At 40.3% G+C, this 22,403-nt stretch overlaps 1 protein-coding gene across 2 annotated transcripts in view; it reads right to left on the reverse strand.

Annotated features, from left to right (window-relative positions):
• The window catches only part of LOC102920945 (testin-2), a 45,552-nt gene extending 23,422 nt beyond the window's left edge, over positions 1-22,130 (reverse strand). The window contains exons 1-2 of one of the 2 annotated variants that reach the window (XM_076573514.1): positions 22,029-22,130; positions 17,250-17,429 (exon numbers count right to left, since the gene is read on the reverse strand). The gene's annotated coding sequence lies outside the window, so the exon portion shown is untranslated. The remainder of the gene's footprint in view (positions 1-17,249; positions 17,430-22,028) is intronic. The other variant, XM_076573515.1, reaches the window with a different exon arrangement.
• Between the last annotated feature and the right edge of the window lie 273 nt (positions 22,131-22,403).

The raw sequence follows: 22,403 nt of genomic DNA on the forward strand, positions 1-22,403 counted from the left end.
GAGACTCTGAATCCTGAATTGTGTTTGGAGGGTTTATCAGTAAAAATGTTTCCAGATAATTCTGTGTGTGATTTTAGCCCAACATTGATTTTACTTTAGAAAAAGTGATTTTGGTGAAAATATCTTGGAATGGGCTCAGTCAGTATACTCTAAGGCAGTGTTTCTTGTTTAAGTTAAGGTTGAACCCTGTGTGTACAGATACTAGAGCATTTTAACTTCAGTGTTGGGTAGAATACAGATGTCATTAGAGTTGTAACAGAGGACCATCTCCAGTCAGGGATGACATGATGGTCAACCCAACCCTAGATGGGAAAAGGAACAGATGATGTACCAGGTCTCCTGACATTGCCTAGCATTTGGAATGACTTTGCTGTCTCCTCACTCAGGAATTATTCCTCCTCCTTGTCTTTAGCAAATAAGTCATGAAATATGAGTCATTTTAAAAAATGTGTGGGTACTAAGTGCAGAAAAGAGATCTTTGGAAAACAGCTTCCAATTGTCTCTCTGCATTTTGTTTTTCGCTTTCTGAGATTTAATTCTAGAAACTTACCTTCATGAGTGTTAATATCAGAATTTCAGACAATGAAAACTGAAGAGGTTTCAGAGAGATAAAAACAGTGGTGGTTAAATGTACATGTGTAAACTTAGCTCCTACAGTTCAGGAAATAAAGAACACAGCCCCAAATGCAATAAAGTTTGTAATTTTCGTAATTATATGAATATATATTCATTATAGAAATTGTTCAATTATTTTATCATGTGATTTCATGTCATTTTAAAACCATATTTTGATTTGTTTGATAAAAGTGGAATCATTGTGCAATCACACTTATGTACTAATTTTTGCTTGAGGTTAAACTGATCCCTCATCTAGAAGCATAATCTGAACCATCACTTTCGATGTGGTAAAATATTCATAACATGGAAGTTCCCATCTAAGCCATGGTGGGTGCTCAGCTCAGTGGCACTAGGGAAAATCACACTGATCCATAAATATCACCACCATAGATCTCAATGATACTGTACTCATTAATCAGTAATCTTCCACTTTATTCTCCCAAACCTTCCATCCAGCACTGCCTTTTCTGTGTGCATGAATTTACCCCCTTCTATGGGTTAAGCATCTGTCTCTAACCACAGCCATGTTGAAATGTAATTGTACTTATAACAGCATGAAAAAGTAGGAGCATTAAGAGATAAAGTAGCTCCCAAAGCATGTGTCACTATTTACATGCAGCCTAAGGCTATTAGTGTTCTGTTCCATGGCAACAGCCTGTTTTCCTAGTCTGTTAATTGCTTTATAACATTTGTTTTCTTCCCCCATGTCTGGTGAAAATAGGTTTGGTACTTGCCTCCCCTACACTATGCAATGTACACAAAATCTAAACTTACACCAAGAAACTTATAAATGCATGAAAAAAAGTAAAAGAAACAAGTCAGAAAGGAACACATCACGTGATTGCAAGTCACTGAAACTACTATGCAAAACTGCGTAAATAGTGCTCATACCATCTCAATTTAGACCTCTGAGAGTCATGTGCTGATTCTGGCCTCACATTTCCTTGAATCACGCCAATTGAGCCAACAGTCCTGACAAGCCAGTTTAGCATATCACACTCCATATCTGATAAGATCCTCCTCCTCCTCCTCCTCCTCCTCTTCCTCCTCCTCCTTCTCCACCATGCCCCAGGTAAACTCTGATCACCTGGTCTGTCTGCAGCAAGATCCTGAAGGACACAACTGAATCCTTTCAACAACATTAATTTAAATCTTTACAAGTATGTTTATTCAGCAACAATAATTCATTTTAGAATTACAACATAGAGTGAAAAGAACCTAATTTTAGTGTGTTCAAGTTCCTATGGTGCTGCACCTTCGGATTCAGTGACTTAAATAAATCAGAATTCCTAGGAATTCTCACAAATTTTGTAATTTATGATTATTTTAAATATACTTCTAACAGTCTTCACATTCTATTATTTAGATAGCAGAATTCTTGTTTAAAAATGAAATACTACTCATGACCAGGCTGTTCATGTAGATCTCGTCCATTTCTCCGTGTCTTTTTTTGGGGTCCTGTTTTCCAGGTAGCTTCACTGGTGATGTGAGTAGCAGTCCAGTCATCCTTGTTCCACATCTAGCATCTTCCTATGAGTGAGTACATACCATATTTGTCTTTCTGAGTCTGGGTTACCTCACTCAGGATGATTTTTTCTAGATCCATCCATTTGCCTGCAAACCGTATGATGTCATTGTTTTTCTCTGCTGAGTCGTATTCCATTGTGTATATGTGCCACAATTTATTTATCCACTCTTCAGTTGAAGGGCATCTAGGTTGTTTCCAGGTTTTGGCTATTACAAACAATGCTAATATGAACATAGCTGAGCAAGTGCTCTTTAGAGTGGGAGATCCTAGCTGGATCAAGAAAAGAGGGAGAAGAAGGAATAGGAGACCATGGTAAATGAAGACCACATGAGAAGGGGAGGAAGCAGAGAGCTAGGGAGGCCCACGGAGATCCACAAAGATACCCCCGCAAAAGACTGCTGGCAATGGTCGAGAGACAGCAGGAACTGACCTACTCTGGTGATGGCATGGCCAGACACCCTGATAGTTGTGCCATAAACCCCATCCAAGGACTGAGGAATCTGGATGCAGACATCCACGGCTGGGCCCCTGGTGGAGCACTGGGAGTCTAATTAGTGAGAAAGAAGAGGGTTTATATGAGCGAGAATTGTTGAAGCCAAGGTTGGATAAAGCACAGGGACAAATAACCAAAATGGAAGCACAGGATCTATGAACCAAAGGCTGAGGGGCCCCCAACTGGATCAGGCCCCCTGAATGGGTGAGACAGTCATTTGGCTTGATCTGTTTGGGAGGCAGCTGTGCGTTGGTGCTGGGTCCTGGGCTCGTTGCATGAGTTGGCTGTTTGAATCCTGGGACTTATGCAGGGACGCTTGGCTCGGTCTGGGAGGTGGGGAATGGACCTGCCTGGACTGAGTCTACCGGGTCGACCCCGGTCCTCGGGGGAGACCTTGATCTGGAGGAGGTGGGAATGGGGGGTGGGCTGGGGGGAGGGGGAGGGGGCGAGAGGGGGAGAACAGGAGAATCTGTGGCTATTATGTTGAACTGAATGGTGTTGTAAAATAAATTAAAAAAAAAAAAAGAAATATTAACTCAGTAGAACTTACAAGGAACCACTTCCTACAAGAACATATAAGCCATGAAAGACATAACTCAATGTTCAGGTCTCCTGGTTACATAATAGCCCTCATGTAATCACATAAAGACATAACTCAATGTTCATGTCTCCTGGTTACATAATAGCCCTCATGTAACCACAGGTGTGCACTGCCCAAAGGAAGGCTTTATTTTGCATTGAAAATGTTTGATGCCTTGAGAGTTTACATGTACAGAGCTCCAACCTGCTTTTGGCTATAACATCCCCCAATTTTGTCAATGTGGCTCTGAGGGCAATCTTTCCCTCACTTCTGGGCTTCCTAGTAAGGACCCCTCTACCTATTTCAATGGTCTTTAATAAAGTTTTCCTACCTGTGTTTTAATGAGAATCATGGAATAACTTTTTATTAAGCAGTAGGTCACCTACCTATATTTTATTTTATTTTTCCAGTGTTATATTAGATAAGCAGGCACCCTCATCAAATGTGGACACTGTTATTGGCAAGCCTTCAGGCTTCAACCCCACTGACTTCAGATATCAAGGTCCACTGATTTTGGTACCCTCATGATCCAAGATTTGAATCTGCTGAGTTAGTGATAGACTAGATGTAGGGATGAGTATGAAGGACCTAATATTCAGCTTCTACTTCTGAACCTGATATTTTATAATTTTTTTTTTACTGATATCTTTAAAAAGTTCTACTTAATAGACACCAAAAACCAGACAAAAACTATTCTACTAAATATAGCTTAGCAAAACATTAAGTTTAATGGCATCATTTCAGAGAAGGGTGCATAAGGGGTTATTAAAAAGAACTGGGACGACACAAAGGTAGTTACATCAGTGAGAAGCCCACCGGAACACTAGTGATGACACATGAAAGCTACATCCTTAGAGAGCCTTGCAACATGCAGTATATAAATAAATATTGTATGGTCCATGAAGTTCCTGAAACTTATAGGATTCATAAGGTCCTGACCAAGATTAAAGAACAAACAGCTCAAGCTGCAGTCATCCTATAATGAACCATGCAATGCAACTGAACTGCAAGATCCTCACAGTGTCCCTGGGGGTGATGTTGAGAATAAGGATGGGTGCTCCATTAAAGAGAATAGGATTCTGTGTTTATCACCAAGGTAGGTACAAAGCTCTATGACCATCAGATAGTGCAAATGCTTCTATTTCATATTTAATTTTATTCTATGGAAGTATTTTTTATGGATTTATATCACTTCAACTTAGACAAAAACTTTAATTATTTAATAAGCACCTTTGTTCATGCCATTTTATTACTCACTTTCAAACAACATTATAACACATATCTTCACAAATGTGGTAATGGGTATTATCTTAATTTATTCTCTAGAAGTGAAACTGTCCAGTGCAAAAGAGGTAATCTAAAGTACACTCCAAAATCCAGTAAGCTAATGCCCATATCTTCAATATTTACAAGAATACTCATAGGCAAAATGTGATCTAATTTATCAATTTCATTTCAATAATTGTCTTAATTATAAATGTTATCATTAAAAACTCACTGTGTTATTCAACATTGCATTTATTATATTATTGATGATTTTTTTTAAAGTTGATATTAAATGCACTTGCCTTTTGTTGAGATCCCATGGGGCAGCCACTTTCTAAGCAGCTTACATTTACTTTCTTTATTGTTTACCATTACTATATAAAGGTAAAATTATCAATCCATCATTTGATTGTAAACCAGATGAAACATTTATGGATGTTCAGATAAAATACTTGAATAATGTTCCCTTCCATGTTTCCTACACAAAAATGTAAACAGCATATTTTATCCATGGGTTCATATGTGTGAAGCACTGAAGGACATTATAGCTTTCAGATGTTTCAAGTCTTCTCTAGGTTGTATGATGCCATAGAGCCTTCACATTAGAAATGTGTTGGAGAAGATGGAAGAAGAAAGAGGAAGAAGAGAAGGAAGAAGAAGAGGAAAGGGAAGAGTAAAAAGAGGGGGAGGAGGAGGAGGAAGCAACAACTGAAAAGACAATCTGATCTGGGTGTAGGTCTCAGCAGAAAGCCTATCTTGTCTACCAAACAGTGAATGGCCACATAAAAACACAGAAACTGCTTGCTAATTGTGTCTTTAGTGATTGAGCCTTGCTTCACACTATGCTTCTGAATCCTCTGACAAGAACCATACATGGGATTCTGTCAGTCATATCTTCTTTCTACTCTGACTCCATGTGATTCAAGAAGAAAACAATGATGAATAAAAAGAATAAAAAGGAGTAGAAACATTTTGGAATCTTGATAAATTAGAGGAGCATGGACTTGCTCTGACTCCAGTGTACACTGAAAATCTCTATTTCTCAAAACACCTGCATAATTATTTACCTAAGATAAATGCATTCTTTTTTATGGAATGCTCACAATTTCCCATGTATTAACCTCATGCATATTTTCAACTGTCTCCTAAATTCCTTAATCATTTTTAAACTCACGATTTTTTTATAATTTCATTTATTTTCCTCCCTCTCCCTGCTCTGCTTCTCCTCATTCCTTTTCAAATTCGTAAGTGCTCCTTATTTAATGATTGTCTCATATCCAAAGTGTGTTTTATCTTAATGTGTTGGGAGCCAACTAAAGGCAATGAAAATAGCCTACATTGTTGGGTTGTCTCTTGGACTCCCCTGACCAACAATTTGAAGGGAGGTTTTCCATGTTCCATGTCTGACACTGAGGTTCTTGATAGTCTACAACTCTTGGGGGATAATTATCACCAAAGAGGGTAACTTCATTTAAAATCAATCTCTCTCTCTCTCTCTCTCTCTCTCTCTCTCTCTCTCTCTCTCTCTCTCTCTCTCTCTCTCTCTCTCTCTCTCTGTAATCCCTTCTGCCTCCTTTGACCACTTATTGGTTTACATCACCTTTCCTCATTTTTTCTTCATTTTCCCCCTAAATAGCAGCGTCTCCTTCTATGCCCCTCTCTGAGGTTCCTTCTCTGACTGTCCTGATGGTTTGTTTTTACTTCCTGTTATTCTACATTATATACTTACATCTAAAGACTCAGAGCTAATATCTGTTGCTAGAGGGCTTCTCTCCAGGTTCCACCAAGCCCCGCAGTCCCACAATCCACGTATAAAATAATCACTCAGACGCTTATATTACTTATAAACTGTATGGCCGTGGCAGGCTTCTTGCTAACTGTTCTTTTATCTTAAATTAACCCATTTTTATAAATCTATACCTTGCCACGTGGCTGGTGGCTTACCGGCATCTTTACATGCTGCTTGTCCTGGAGGTGGCTGCAGTGTCTCTCCCCCTTCTTCCTGTTTCCCCAATTCTCCTCTCTCCTTGTCCCACCTATACTTCCTGTTTGGTCACTGGCCATCAGTGTTTTATTTATATAGAGCGATATCCACAGCTAATATCCACAAAAAGGAGAGGACATGTGACCCTACCTCATTCTGAATAATATTTTCTAGTTCTTTCCATTCACCTGAAAATGTCATGATTTGGTTTTTCATTACAATCTAATAGAATTTCAATGTGTCTCTGTAACACATTTTCACTACCCATTCTTCAGTTGAAGGGCATTTGGTTGTCTCTATTTCCTAGCTATTGTGAATAGAGTAGCAGTGAACATGGCTGAGAAAGCAAATGTGTAGAATGTTGAATCCTTTGGGCATATGCCAGAGAACAGGTATATCTGGGTGATATGGTAGGTCCATCTACTTTTACCTTTTTGAGAATTCTCCACATGGATTTGCATAATGGCTGTACCAGTTTGACTCTCACCAAGAATGAATGAGGGTTCATGTTTCCCTGCATCTTTACCAGCATCCATTGTCAGTTGTTTTCCTTACCTTGTTCATGTTGACTGTGGAAAGATGAAATCTCTTGCCTTTCCCCTTTCCTCTCTCTTGCTAAACCATTATATTCCATTCCCAAAGCTAGCTCCCAAGGTCCATTACCATATTTGGCCATTGATTTATTCCTGAGACTAAACACCAAGGTCCAGCAATCAAAATTCATTATTTGGCTACAGTGGCTAACCTGTCCAATCAGGATTTACCAACTCACCCCAGCACAGAAACTTCCCCTTTCTCCTTAAAAATCTGCTCCTGCAAAAAAAATCTGCAGCTGCTTGCTGTCTGCCTTTGCCTGATCCAGAGGCAGCTCCCCGCACCCCAGACTTGTCCCTCTGGGATAATAAGTCTTCTTTGTGCTGAGAATTTGGTGTCTGGGTGTGTTCTGTGTCAACTCTGAGGCGTTCCCTTCTACCTATATAAATTCCCCAAATATTTAAAGGCCTACAAGTTTCTCGTTGGACAAGACTGCAGAAGAAGTACTTAAGGAGTTTGGTTTGTGACTAGTGAAAGATCTCCCAAGTCTTCACTGTGGGGCCTCAAAGAGACTGGGAACATCTCTCTGTATATTTTATCTTAGAATATGAATACGAAACGCATACTTTCTCCTGTGCTTCATAACAAAATGGCCACAAGTGTCCATGAGCTTGTTTTGCCAAGTGTGACCCACGTGGGCTTGCATTCAAAGGCCTTTGTTCGCTGTTTCTTGTTCATATGTAGCCTAATTTAACTCTAGTATTGGTTAACTCCCTTCTTTTCTTTTCTTTTTTTTTTAAAGATTCATTTATTATGTATACAGTGCTCTGCCTGCATGTACACATTAACACCAGAAGAGGGCACCAGATGTCATTACAGATGGTTGTGAGCCACCATGTGGTTGATGGGAATTAAACTCAGGACCTCTGGAAGAGCAATCAGCTCTTAACCTCTGAGCTATCTCTCCAACCCAATTCCCCTATTTTCTGTCAAGTAACAAGTGCACTGTGGTCCCCTTGCTCAGTCCTGGACAAACAGTGGTTAGTGGTGACTATGAGAACTGTGTTAATGAAAGGCCCCAGATCAATCATTTGGTTGGCTGGACACAGCAGCAGCTGTTGTTCAATGTCATTCCCCCAAGGAGATAATGGTTTCTACTTCACGGGGGAAGTTCTGTTCATTAGTGGCATGGAACTTTAGTCACAGAACAAGTAGTTTCCTTAAAGAAGACCCTTGAAGCCAGGTGGTGGTGGCACACACATTCAGTCCCAGCACTTGGGTGGCAAAGGTAGGCAGATCTCTGTGAGCTCGAGGCCAGCCTGGTCTGTAAAGTGAGCTCCGGGACAGTCAAGATTGTTACACATAGAAACCATCTCCAAAAACCAAACAACAAGAATAACAGCAACAACAACAACAAAACCCCTGAAAATAGGTGATCCTCCATATGATGATGTACATGAGTGCTTCCTTTTATTCAGGAGCCACCAAAACTGACCAAAATTTCACTGAATCTGGCAATGAAGGTGAAAAAAGATAAAGCAGAAGCCTAACAGAGGGTGTAGGAACAAATAATACTCTACATAGCAGGCTAACACCCCAGTGCACTGGTCCTGAAATAGTAACTGACTGGTGTAGCCAGTAACCAGGCTGGCCTCGAATCAGATTCACCTGCCTCTGCTTCCCGAGTACTGGGATTTGAGCACAACCACCACCTGGCTAGCTCAGTCTGTAGAGCATGAGACTCTTAGTCTCAGGGTCATGGGTTCAAGACAAAGGTTGGCTACCAAAATGTAGCCAGAAGTTTTTCTGGTCCTACCCAGTTTTATAAAATAATCATTTAGAGGCTTGTATTAATTACCAACTGTGTGGCCTACGGCAGGCTTCTTGCTAGCTAGCTCTTTCATCTTAAATTAACCCATTTTTTTTTAATCAATCTATTTATTGCCACATGTTCTGTGACTTTACCTGCATCTCATTACATGTTGCTCCTTGGATGGCAGTCTGGTGTCTCCCCCAACTCTCCTTTCTCACTATCGCTCTTGGATTTTCCCGCCTGGCTCATCCTGCTCTGCTATAGGCCAATGCAGCTTTATTCATCAACCAGTCAGAGCAACACATATTCACAGTGTACAGAAAGACATCCTTCAGCAGACCAGGAAACAGGAAGGGATAAAAAGTAGAATCTAAAACAACAAATCAAGAAGGAATGTGTAAGCAGAGCTTGTAGCCTAAGTGCCACACACTATCTCTAAATAGGATCCGCAATAATCAAATTGAACTTGATTTTAAAGAAAACTACCTCTGGTCTCTTAGCATGCATATTGTCATGACAATGAAATAAAATATTTTTTGTCACACTACTTTAGTAAAAAGTAACTGTTACTGGATTTATTATAAAGCTCACCAAGAAAACTCCTTAGCTGTTTCTCTCTTAAGGACACTTTGCCCACCCTTTGACTGGGTACATTGCTGTATAATAAAATTTTCTCTCCAACCATGACTTTAAACTATTCTATGAATTCATTAGAGACTGTGTCAAGGACCTTGGAACACTGGGTAAGTGGATATCTCTGCCTGCTCTGTCTATCTCTGAATCCTCCCCACCTTCACTTCCATCAATAGCACCAAGGAACTAGAGACAGGAATCCATACAGATGGTGATGCAACTGTAATTATGATTCAGTCTTTTCTGGGGCTCAATCCCTTTTCTGTGAGACTGTAAAAATATACAGACCTGTTAAATTCCATCAGGAAACTCAACCCTTGACAACTCTCAATAATGAAAATATGGGTCACTGAGTAGAATATTGCAGCATAAAGTCCAATCTTTCTGATCATACAACATGGCATCCATAAGTGATATAGATACACAGTAAATCTACTCATAGCCCATCTCAGTGGCTTCCTATGTGGGACTCTCTCATTTTGAATCTTCTTTTGTATTCTTTCTTTTTTTTTCAAGACAGAGTTTCTCTGTGCAGCTTTGCACCTTTCCTGGATCTCACTCTGTAGACCAGGCTGGCATCAAACTCACAAAGATCCACCTGGCTCTGCCTCCTGAGTTCTGGGATTAATGTATCCATTCATTATCTTGTTATTTTCCTAAATCAGTGACTCATACTTTGACACTAAACAACAATGGCTCATTCCCATAGATTAGAAGAGAAGGAGTCCATGAGTCCAAACAAAAGTTTGGACAGTAAAAGTGTTTTACAGTCAACAGTAAAAGTTCTACTCAATAGAAAAAGAGGCCCCAAGGGAAGGGCTTATCACCAGCAGTCTTTTCATCAGTCTCAACCAGGTTGTCTTTGTCAGAGTTTGGTGCCTACACCTGAAATGTCTTTTCACTCATTTCTACACCACTCTGTTTACACTTTCACTCTTTGTTGATCCTCATTCAAGTAGTCCTAACTCATCAAGTACAAAGTATCGGCTAAATTGGTACTAGATATATTGCCCAAAGTGTATGTCTCACTATGGATAAACCATTATAAACTTACTTCACTTTCTAAAGCCCCAATAAGGGTGCATCATTGCTGCTCAGAAACCTTGACCATCCAAGAAGTATTTCAGTCCACAAGGATGAAGAGGTTATTACTTGGCCCCAAGGATACAGAGGTACCAAATATCCTACATTTATGGAATATGAATGCCCCATCCAAAAACTAGTAAGTGCTAAGAGTTTCTATTTAGACACACTGATTTCTTTCATCTTTATTTTTCTCTTCTTTTTGCCAAATACACTCACATACCACACAGCACACACCCACACACAAAAACACAGACATACATACATGCATCACACACACACACCACATACCACAGCACATATCTGTAACATGAATCTTAAAAGGTTTTATTAAATAAACACCCAGAGACAGATATCAGGGTTAAAACCTGAGAGATCAGAGAAATAGGAAAAGCCACAGCTAACTTCACCTCACCAACTCCACAGCTTTCAAAGAGACCTATTTCCTGTATACCCACGCCTATATGCCTTTCTTTTCTGCCTACTCATTTCCTCTCTCTTCCAAGCTACATCACTTCCTCTTCCAGCCCAGCTCTATCACTTCCAGTCTGTCTGTACAGACCTCCAGACCTTTATAGTTAACTAGTGTTGGAATTTAAGGTGTGTGCCACCTGGCTCTGTTCCCAGTGTGGCCTTGAACTCACAGAGATCCAGAAGGATCCCTGCCTCCCGAGTGATAGGATTAAAGGCATATGCTACCACTGCCTGACTTCTATGTTTAATATAGTGGCTGGCTTTTCCCTCTGATCCTCAGATAAACTTTACTGGGGGACACAGATAAAATATCACACACACACACACACACACACACACACACACACACACACCACAGTGTATACACATACAGAGCATAGCTCACATACAGAACACACAGAGCACAGACAACACACACATACATATCACCAAAGCACACACACAGAGCACACATACAGTATGCATGTGTGCACAAACACACAGAGCACACAACACATACATACCACACACACATGCACATACATACATATGCACAAAGAAATTTACCATAATGAGCAATATCCTTTCTGACCTGTGGATTCCACATTTAGCTGTATAGTATATTACAGTAGACAGGAATATTATTTCTTTTTTTTTTTTTTTTTTGGTTTTTCGAGACAGGGTTTCTCTGTGTAGCTTTGCGCCTTTCCTGGAGCTCACTCGGTAGCCCAGGCTGGCCTCGAACTCACAGAGATCCGCCTGGCTCTGCCTCCCGAGTGCTGGGATTAAAGGCGTGCGCCACCAACGCCCGGCAGGAATATTATTTCTAAAGTGTCACAGCACCCTCTTGAATCAATTAGCAATTTTGTTTCTCGATTGGGCATTCCACTTTCCAGGCTGCAAAAGCTCTTTATAGAGAACAGAAATTTAAACACCCGCATTAACTTTGTGTTTCCTATAATCCTCTCTAATTAATTAAAATACTAAACGGTAATTAAAAATTAAATCTTGGTATATACTCTAGTTGTAATCGCATTTTTCTTATCAGTCTGTGTTTATGATAATTGCTGGTTTTGTGTAACTGTTGATGATCTTTGGTTTTGTGTAATATTTTGTTTGCCTGTGTCTATAATGATTAACTTAATAAAGGCTAAAATTGATGGATGCAGTAATGGTTGTGTTATGTACCTTAAGGTTCCTCGAAACAGAGAATCGAGAGAAGTGCTTCATGGTGCACCAGTGTCATGGAGTCTATAGACATGAGTCTTTACAGAACTGCTGTGGGAGATGTAAAACTCAAACAGTCCATCACAGAGCACCCATCACAGGAATGTAGCCTGTTTCTGGATGAAAATGAACTCAGGCATGTCTTCTGCAAAATACACAAAAGAGGTGCTCATATCACCCCTAGAAAGGAGTGTTTATGCTGTCCCTGGGCTAGTTTGTTGATGTTGGGGCTACTTGAGACATGTAAAGGCATACAGAGTCTACTGGAAACTGTCTCAAAAGTTCTGGTTTTTCTTGATTGACTTAAACGTATCACTGGGTGTTGCTTCTGTCCCCAGTATGTGCTTATAAAAAAATAAGATAGAAAAGATAGTGGAACAACCTTGGAGTTCATTGTTTCATAGGCTTTGGGACTATCTTATGCATGAGCAAGCTGGATTTATTGTGATGAGTTTGTGTGTTTATGAGTGTGTCCTTGCATTTCTGACTACAACCTAAAGGCTTTGTCTACACAGTACATCTACAGTTGGCTTGATTCCACTCTTATTCTGTCTCTGCTATGGAAACTGGTCCCTAAAGACTATTATCCACAACCAATTTCATGTGTATTGAGCCTCAAGAGTTGATCATATTCTTTTAATAGTGTAAGTACTGAAATATGAATTATTTAGAATACAAAATATTCTGAGTAGCCAAGTTTCATCGAAAATTACAAAAAAAGAGGAAATAATACTCATTACTCCTACTTCAACTAGTGAAACTAACCACTATGTTTTAGCTGCTCACAACTAAGAACTGGGAGGTCAGAGCCAGAGGACAGAAGAGACAAGGGACAGCCAATATGTTACCCTTTGTTCCCCAATTCATTGAGGACTCAGAGGATGATGGAGCGCCTCTAAACACTCCATATGGCTGTTCAAATACACATCACCTGATCAGAACATTGTACAGGGATAACAGTATTTGTACCCTACTCAAGAAAAAATTATTCAAGAACAACGATGACCATTGCAGGTGAATATGTTCCTGATATTTCCAAGCAACATGACAGACAATAAGACCTTAGCCAAAGCAAAAACTAGTACAGGATTAAGAAGGGCAACGAAGCCAAAGAGTTTCTCACAAGTAACCTCTAAGGTACCTCAAGGAACCTAAACAGTGAAAAGGATAAAAAAATAATTTTGGATGTTTTTTTTTCTTGGTAGGTCTGTCTGTCTCTCTGTCTCTCTGTCTCTCTGTCTCTCTGTCTCTCTGTCTCTCTGTCTCTGTCTCTGTCTCTCTGTCTCTGTCTCTCTGTCTCTCTGTCTCTCTGTCTCTGTCTCTGTCTCTCTGTCTCTGTCTCTCTGTCTCTGTCTCTCTCTCTCTCTCTCTCTCTCCTCTCTCTCTCTCTCTCTCTCTCCCACACACACACACACACTCATGTTTATGTTATTCTGTTACCAATAAAGACTCACAAATCAGATATTGGGGTGAAAATTTTACAGATCAAAGAAGTAGTAGAGGAGTGGCCAGCTTTCTTTTTACACTTCCAGACCAAAAAAAGGAAAGACCAAAAAGCCCACGACTCTCCACATCCCTTCCCACTCAGTATCCTGTGTCCTCTGTGTTCTCTTTGACTAATTCTTGTCAACTAGTCACTGGCTCTGCCTCCTGGTTCAAGGTTAACTTTATTAACACAGTCTCAGGGTATTACAGTGTGATCAAATATCCCACCACATATGTACACACACACACCCCTACTCAGGACAGACCAAAGTCAGGATTGTACCAATGTCCAGCCAGGTGAACTAATGAGTTTTGATTGGGTTTACCCACAGTATAATGGGTGATAGGTTTCTTACAGCAGCAGGATTAATGAAAAGCAGTTACATCATGGGCCAACTTTTGGGGCATGAATTCACAAAACAGCCACTGCCCATGGTTTTGCAGCTACTGGCACCTGCGAGAGCTGCACCCACAGGAGTCACTGCTTGCCACTGACTGGCCTTTCCTTTTCTTCCCCAAGCCTGGCTAGCTCAGTCGGTAAACTTGTAATCTCAGGGTTGTGGGTTTGAGACCCATGTTGGGCACCAGATGAAGCATTAATCTAATTAACATGTATTAATAAAAAATCATGAATCAAATATTTGGGGTAAAAACCTGAAAGATCAGAGAAGCAGGGGAACAGCCACACTCACTTTCTCTGACTCCCATTCCTCCAAACATAGGCCTGGCAGAGGTCCTCTTTCAGCCTCACATTACCACGTCCTGTCTCCTCTCTCTACGGTCCTCCAAACCTCTATGGTCAGCTAGTGGCTAGCTCCACCCTCTGACTCCAAGCAAGCCTTATTTGTCAGAACATAATTAAAACATCACACAACAATACAAGTTGGAGACAAATTAATAAAGGGAAATTATAAAATTTCCACCTCTTATGAGAGAAGATGACATCTAATGCTGTGAAGTAATAGAAACTTACGGAAACAGGGGAAAGAAGTGGGGGTGGGGCTAATGACATCACAATAAAGACTTCTCCAAATAACAAAGAAAAAATAAATTCTCTTCAGATACACAATCTTGCTACTTACTCTAGGCTGGACCTTAACTTGTGACCCTATTCTTCAATATTAAGTAAAATTCAGGAGTCAGATATTGGGGTAAAAACCTGATTTATTAGAGAAGTGGTGGAGAAATGATGGGTGACATCCTTTCTCCTTCAATCATAAAGGGCTGCAAATCCTTCTAAGCCCCTCCCTACTACTCCTTGTGTCTCTCTGTATGTTCTGGGTCTTCCCAAACCTATATGGCTATTTCTGGTCAGCTAGTAGCTAGCTCTCCTCTCTGATTTAAGGTAAACTTTATTGCCAGTCTTGGAAGTGTTAGAATGTGATGGAAATACCCCACAACACTTCTGCATGCAGATTTCTGCATGGGTTGTGTAGATCTCTGAAGGCAATGAGAGAGAATGGAGCCAAGACTGGGATTTTTCAGGACCTGCCATGGCACAGACACAGATGTGGCCTTTGCAAAGCCTTGGACAATGGTGATGAGCTGAAGAGTCTTTCTGTTAAGGCACTGACTTGTGTTACTGTGCCTGGATCACCTGGTCTACAGAAGGAGGTCCAGGACAGCCAGAGCTACAGAGACCCTGTCTCAAACAACAACAACAAAGAACAGGAAAAAAAAAATAAAGCAGAAGCCTCATTACCTCACTAAGGGAATTTGAGAAAGTTAATACTTGAGTGCATTGGTCTTGATATAAAAAATGACCAACAAACAAGAGGAGTAAAAGGGTAGAATCTAAAACAACAAATCAAGCAGGAATGCAAGGCAAGGACTTATAGCCTTAATACTATGCACCATCCAGCTACAAAATCAGTAACTACCAAACTTAGCTTATTTCAAGGGTTTCTGACCTTCTACATGCTGTCATGACAATTAAGTAACATACTTGTTGTCATATGATACTAAGAAAAGACAATGCATGCTCCATTGTGTGCACCATTCTCCCCTGCATTTAATATAAAGTTCATCAAGAAAGCCCTGTGAAGTTGATCCTCTCTTAAAGACCCTACCCCCACCTCCCTAGTGGGTGCTTTGCTCTGCAATAAAATTTCCTCTCCATTCATTACTTTGGACTCCTCCAAATTTTTTGTTTTGTTTTGTTTTGTTCTAGTATTATGTCAAGAACCTGGAGACACTGGGTAGATGGATGTCTGTACCTGCTCATTCTCTGCCTGAGACCTCCAAGAATTAGGTCTATCACTAACACCGTGGAAGGGTTAGAGTTGGTAGCTCATAGGGAATTGACTTTTGCTCATGACAGAGATGCCAGTGTTTTTGTTTGTTTTCCCCTTTTAAGTTAAAGTCTTCATTTCTTGAGAATTTTGTACACAGGTACCATATTTATACCCGAATTCCTCCTCCCCCTCCAACTCCTCTGGTATTACCCTACCCCAACTCCTGTTCAAATTAACGGCCTATTATCCTTTAATCATCATTGTCTTCTTCAGCCTCCTTCTTGGGCTGTTTGAATTTCACTATGAACATCTTTTACTTCTTAGGTTATGTTTGTTCTTAGATATTTTATATTTTGTGACTTGGAGGATTTCTATGATTTCTTTCTCAGTGTGTATATATTGGGTATATTTTGAAGGTACTGATTTTTGTAAATTTGTTTTGTATCCTAATGGTTTGTTAGGCTAGTGGAGGTAGGCTGGAAGAGGGAGAATAGCACCAGTGGGTGAGGATCTGGAAAGTTCATCAGCAAAGCTTTCATATAAGCTACATGTTTTGAGCCAGGCCTAGGATGTGGAGATAGCTTTGGCAGACTTGGTTCTGAGAAAAATTCACCAAGAAAAGCCAGGCCAGGATTTGCACACCTGGAGTTGAGTGTGGCAGTGTGGGGATGATGCTGGTTGGTGAGGTTTTAGGGAGCTCACCAAAGAAAGCTTGTGCACAAGGTTCAAGTTCTAAGACAGATTTGGGGCTTTTGAGATGGTGTGGGTGGTCTTGGGGATGACCCCACACCAACAAGAAGCTACATGAAAAATGGATGTCACTGTTTGCATCTTGAGGAATATGTGCCCATCACTATCGTGTTGTGATTCTAACAGTTACCAAATTAATTCTGTCAGGTATCCTGTCAGGTTTCTGCATCAATCTCAAGCAAGAAGGAAATGATGTAAAGCATAGAAAAGTAATTTGGATCAAGATGGTGAAGAAGGAGAAAACTGACCTTCATTTGACTCTGATGTTTCCCTAAAGTTCCTCTTACTGAAAAGTAATACATGATGATTTATGTCAAATAAATGTCTTCTTACTTTATAGAACACTCAAAATTTCCATGCATTGACATTATGCAATCTTTCTTTGAGTCTTTCAATACTCAAAATATTTAAAGGCCTGAAAGCTACATATTGGATATGGGTATCATAAAAATACATTAGAAAGTTTGGTTTCATGACCAATAAAATCCATTGCATGTTTTTACTGTGGAACCCAAAGAGACTCAGTAGATTTTGTCTCATCTTTTATATTTGAAGATCATGTACTTACTTCTGTGTTTCATAACAGATAGCCAGCAGTGCTTCCTAGTAAGTATAAGTAGCTATTCCACCTTGTGTGATCTGAGGAGTTTTGCATTCACAGGTTTGTTCTTTGGTTCTTTGCTCCATGGCCACATGTAGAGCTTCAGTAGGTGACTTTATCTGCAGAATTCTGTGGCTTACTTGTATTCTGTGAAATAACATATACAGTGTCATTCCCATGACCAGTGCTTGGAAACAGCAATTGGGGTGACCATCAAAATGATGTTGATTAATGGCCCAGGAGCACAGAAATTCATTTGGTTGATGGATCCAGATACAACAGCAATGCAATGCAGCTTCCCTGAAGAGATGATTCACTTTCCACTTCAACAGGGGACATCCTGCTCATCAGAGCTAGTCACTGTTTCTCATCAAGGTCCCCATGGCTTCTCTAAAGAAGACTGCTGTGGGATGAATCTCCATGCAATGGAGAAAGGTGCTCTATTTGGTAGATGTTTTAGCAGACTTGACCTAATCCCACAGCATCTGGCAATGAAGGGATCAAAAGATAAAAGAGAGGCCTCCATCATAGAATCAAAATAAGTAACCTAATGAGAGGGGGTTAACACTTCAGTGGTGAAATAATAACTGGTAGGGAAACAAGAAAGGGAGGAAGGGGAGAATCTAAAACAAAAAATCAAAAGGAATGTGAAGGCAGAGACCTGCAGCCTAAATACTGCATACTACCTAGCTAGTATTACTGTGCAATCAGTAGTATCAAACTGAGCTTATTTTAAGAGAAAATCAGCTTCTGACTATCTGCATTCTGTCATGACAATGAAGTAACATGCTCTTCGTCACATGACACGACACTAGTGAAAAAGCAATACATGCACCAATTTCCCCAGCGTTTTGTATAAAGCCCTTTAAGAAAATCCTATAATGGTGATTCTTCCTTAAAGATTCAACCCCAATCCTTTTAGTGGGTACTTTACTCTGAAATAAAATTTTCTTTCAATTTATTACTTTGGACTCCTCATGAATTCTTTTTGAGAGTATATAAAGAACCTGGGGTCCCTGAGTATGAGGACAAGTCTACACGCCCTCTCTATCTTTCCCTAAGAACTACCACCTTCATTATCATCAAAACCAGGGTAAATCAGGAACCACAGTAGTTCATAGGAATTGTTGAATCACTGGCAGCTTTATGTCTATATGTCTGTCTTTTCTGGGAATGGATCAGCCCACTAACTACAAAGCATTGAGTGATTTCATCAGTCATCAGATTTGTTGCCCAAAGTATTCTATTTGTTCATGTGTTCATCACAAGAAACACCCCCACTTTATAAAATCATAGCCAGGCATGCTATCACATGCTCTGAAGACCTGGCAGGCCCCTGACCTGTTCTTACAGAATGGGAGCACCCAATCTGACAGACAAGATTGTACAAGTTTCTGCATAGACACACTCATTTCCCCACTCTGCATCATGTTTTGAATGAAACACACATGGAAAGGGTGGAGGAGGAGGGCAGGCATGTGTGCACATACATACACCACCCCATGGTCAACATCTGTTCTTACCCGTACTTCCCCCTCGGACTGTAGAAAACACTATGATACACGGGGAGAGTTTGCTAGAAGGGTCACAGACTTTGCTTTCTTCCTGTGCTCCTGCTTCCAAGTGTTGCGATGTTTTGTGTCATCTTGGATCTACTGGTAATTCAGTTTCTCAGCTGTGCATTCTAGCTGTCAGGCTGCATAAATTCACCCAGGACAGATTTAAATGTCCTTTGTAGTTTTCTATTTCCTACACTTTCCTCTTATTAAAAGCTCATTTATTTATTTTTGAAAGAATTTATTGATAGTCTTTGTGCTCTCTCCTTCCTGTCATCCTGTGTTCACAATGATTACTGACTTAGTGTAACTATTACTGTCTATTAGTCTATGTTTGTAATGATTGACAAGTCTAAACATATGAGTGTTACACATATAGAGATTGAGATTATATACATTAAGGCAACTGGATTCAGAGAAGTAACACAAATGCACCCGTATACCCTAAGTGCTTCTAAATAACTTGGGTCTACACAGAACTGCTGTGAGGTGTTAATGCCACAAGTCTGTGATCTCATCAGAACACCACCCCATTCCCCAGTTAAAATCATCTTTATCAGTTTTTCAGCAAGTTACATATTCGCAGGTGGTCCCACTCTCCTGAAACTACCTGCATGTGTAGATGTTGAGCCTTTCAGGGATACATAAAGGGGATTTATAGTCCCATGGTAGCTTTGTAAAAGGGAAGCTGTATTAATCTGACTCCTTGCTTGACACACATTCCTATATTGACAATTGCTTTCAGCCACTAAGATGTGTATCACAACAGATGTGTCAAACCACATGTGAAGTCATGAGACCGCTTCCGGTCCCCAAGTTTTGAGCTCAACTTATGTGAGTGCAAGTTGAAATTCTGGTGGTGTGTGTGTATTCCTGTGAGTGCATGTGCATGTATGTGTGAAGCTTTGAGTATAGTCATGAGACTCTTGTCCACCCATTATCTACTGTTTGTATACAAGCTTCTGCTATGGAAACTGGTAAATAAAGACAATTACCTAAAGTAACTTTCAGCTGAATTTACCACTCATGATCAAATACATCCATCATCAGGGGGCAAAATATTCTGTGTAACTAAGATTTTTTTTCTGAATAATATATAGAAGTAAAACTCATAACCCAGTACTCACACTTAAAACTGGAAAAGCTGACCTGTGTATTTAAGCTCACAACCAAGCTTTGGAGGTCAAAGGCCAGAGAATCAAGGAGCCAAAAGTCAGCCAACATTTTACTCCTCACTTTCCTAGTTTATCCAGAACTCAGAAGATGATGAGACCTCTCCCAAGATGCCACACAACTCCTAAAATTCCACATCTCCTTGATAAGAACATTGGCCAGAAAAAATAGTTTGAACCTAACCAACACAACATTCTACAAGGAGTGTCACCATGGAGAAAAATATCCCTAATACTCCCTAGACAAGTAGCATGACATTAAGGCCCTGACTCATGCCACCAGATGTCACAGTGGAGCCAAGGACATCCTCACTAGTCCCAGATGAAGCCTTGAGGGAGTTTCCATGAATACAAACAATACAAAGAACCAAGGTTAGTTTTGGTCTCCTACATGGATTGAAACTGCAAAAAAGGAAGTATGACCAAAGAGTGGGAAAGCTGCCAAAGACGCAAAATAGAAAGTAGTGAAAAGATATTCCAAGCGGTGCTACCTCCTGGTCTGGTTTCAAAGCACCTTTTTGTGGTAATGGGAGGATTCCCAATGCAAGATAAGAGGACATAATGCCTGGTCCTTGTGAAGGGAAATTTGGGTTCCTCATTTCTCTACTATGTGATTCCACTGCATCTGTCCTCAGGGTGGGTGGGGCTGAACCTAAGGAAGCCAAGTGTCTCACTTGGTTCAGAGAACTGTGTAGACCAGAGACGCTGGAGTGTGGGTTCTGTGTTTTTATTTTTTATTTCCTTCATTTTATAATTTGATGTATTTATATAATGCTCTTTCCAAAATCAGTTTTCTTTGGTTTTGCTTTTTAAATTGTTGCTTTTATTTTTCTAATTCTTTTCACTTCTTTCTTCTATCAATCTCCTAATTTTTTGTCTACTGAGCCTGGCTCATTCTCTCCCCATCTGTCCCTGTATTATTCATTCACCTTATTCATTGACTATACTATATTATCCTAAATACAGTTTAACTTCATCACACATTAAAACACTTTTTGACATTTGCTATTATATTTTCAATATAGAAGTAATTGTTTTAAGTGAATTTCTGTATGTTGTATGGTTATATGTTGTTGCTTGTAGAGCAGTTTGTTTTATGCTTGAGTGGTAAAGGCTAATGCCTTTACAGGTAGACTGATCAATAAATTGGTAGACCATCAACCTCAAACTCAGAAGAGATATCTCAACTCTGGTGTGTGAGTGGTACTGAGAAGGAGATGCTTCAGGGGCCTGAGGGAGACAGAGGTCTCCAGAAAGAGAGAGGGTCATTGAGTGTGGGATGAGTTGGAGCTGACCTGCAGTTGGCATTTCATGTGCTCCTGACACAAGAGGCAGAGGGAGGTGATCCACCAGATTCCACTGGAAAGGTAGGCTCTCCTCCCTCTGTTTGCTTTGTTCCGGTTGCTGTTTCTGAGGACAGCAGGAAGCTAACAGGTCCTCCAGCAAAGAACATAATCTATTACCTCCTGACTTTTTTTTTTTTTTTTTTTTTAAGCATTAACACATTCTATGAGAAGTTGATATTGCCAATCTTTACTGGGCCCATCCTTCCTTTTTTCAAAAGACCGCTACTTTAAGGATAAAGTTCAATAAAGCAACAATATTTAATAACCTGTGATTCTCCCCACATTTCCAAGAATTATCTCCCCAGTGCTGGAGTATGTGCCCAAAGGACTATCTGGGGAAATTCCATTCTTGTTGGTATCAGATCTTCTAGCCTTTCCCTTAACCAAAGAGGAAGAATGATTTCCCACCCCTGTCCTATGTCCTAATGTCTTGGTGAGAGGCTCAAAGCCTCTTTTTCTATTGTGAAATGTTACAGAGCCCTTCCTGGGTAAGGAAGGTAAGTCACTATAAAGCTCTGATTCTATCCACCCTTGGTTCAATGTGGAGGCTTTTTTGCACCCTTTCCTGTAGCAGGAATCTTAAAAGTTCTTATTGATAAAGTCAAACCTGAGCCAGGTATTGAGGTGAACACTGGAAGATCAGAGAGACAGAACAAGCCACAGCTATCTCACCTTGCCAGTTCCTCAGCTGGTCCTGCTTCCTTAGACTGGAAGCCTCTGAGTCCTCATCCAGAATGAATCTCAGCTGAACTGTGTTGCTCCAAAGCCTGAGAGCTTAACCAGCCAAATGCTTCTAGTTTCTGGTCCTCATGCCTTATATACCTTTCTGCTTTCTACCACCACTCCCTAAAATTAAAGGCTCGCTTTCTGGGATTAAAGGCGTGTGCTATCACTGCCTAACTAGTGGCTTTTCTGTTCTCTGACCCCAGATAAGTTTATTAAGGTACACAATATTTTGGGGAACACAATACCACCACACTTCCCCAATCACTTCATTTTTCTCTAGCTAGGTGCCTGACAGGAGAATGCAACCAATAAGAGATAGAG

Source organism: Peromyscus maniculatus, chromosome 5 (genome assembly GCF_049852395.1).
Source record: "Peromyscus maniculatus bairdii isolate BWxNUB_F1_BW_parent chromosome 5, HU_Pman_BW_mat_3.1, whole genome shotgun sequence".
Classification (NCBI taxonomy): Eukaryota; Metazoa; Chordata; class Mammalia; order Rodentia; family Cricetidae; genus Peromyscus; species Peromyscus maniculatus.